The sequence below is a fragment of the Tachyglossus aculeatus genome, chromosome X1, assembly GCF_015852505.1.
Source record: "Tachyglossus aculeatus isolate mTacAcu1 chromosome X1, mTacAcu1.pri, whole genome shotgun sequence".
NCBI lineage: Eukaryota > Metazoa > Chordata > Mammalia > Monotremata > Tachyglossidae > Tachyglossus > Tachyglossus aculeatus.
This window is the reverse complement of record NC_052101.1, coordinates 114,286,849-114,287,652: the sequence shown is the minus strand read 5'-3', so window position 1 is coordinate 114,287,652 and position 804 is coordinate 114,286,849. Positions and strand designations below refer to the sequence as shown.

General features: G+C 46.5%; 1 non-coding gene across 1 annotated transcript; it reads right to left on the bottom strand.

Annotated features, from left to right (window-relative positions):
• Positions 1-467: 467 nt before the first annotated feature.
• LOC119920346 lies at positions 468-604 on the bottom strand. The gene has a single exon (XR_005448100.1). It is a non-coding gene; the product is annotated as a small nucleolar RNA SNORA7 (small nucleolar RNA).
• Between the last annotated feature and the right edge of the window lie 200 nt (positions 605-804).

The window sequence follows — 804 nt, the reverse complement described above, 5'->3', positions numbered from 1 at the left end:
AAGGTTTGTCATTGTTAGAAAACTCTGGTCCATCCACAGCTGACTCTAGACTGTGAGCTCGCTATGTGCAGGGAATGTGTCTGTTATATTGTTATATTGTACTCTCCCAAGTGCTTAGTACAGTGCTCTGCACACAGTAAACGCTCAATAAATGCGGTTAACTGACAACTCTATGTTGTACTCGCCCTAGCGCTGAATACAGTGCTCTCCACTCAGTAGGCGATCAGTAAATGTTGTTGTTGTTGTTGCTTTATGCTGTCAGGTCATGTCTGACCCATAGCGACGCCATGGCCACTTCTCTCCCAGAACACCCCACTTCCATCCACAATCATTCTGGTAGTGTATCCATAGAGTTTCTTGGTATAAATACGGAAGTCGTTTACCATTGCCTTCTTCCACACAGTAAACTTGAGTCTCCGCCCTCAACTTTCTCTCACGCCACTGCTACCCAGCACAGGTGAGTTTTGACTTGTAGCGATTGCCTTCCACTCGCTAGCCTCTGGCCAAGCTAGGAATGGAATAGGTAGGCCTCTGCTTGACTCTCCCTCTCGTAGTTGAGACTGGTAGAGTACTGGAAACTCTCCAGGTGCAACCCTGAGAGGGTGATCAATAAATACCATTGATTAAGTGATTGAATTCTGTGTGCAGTTCTGGTCACCGCATCTGAGTTGCCATGGACACTGCGGACCACTCCTTTCTCAATCAATCAATCAATGGAATTTACTGAGTGCTCACTATGTGCAGAGCACTATACTAAGCACTTGGGAGAGTACAGTACAACAGAGTTGGTAGACACGCTCCCTT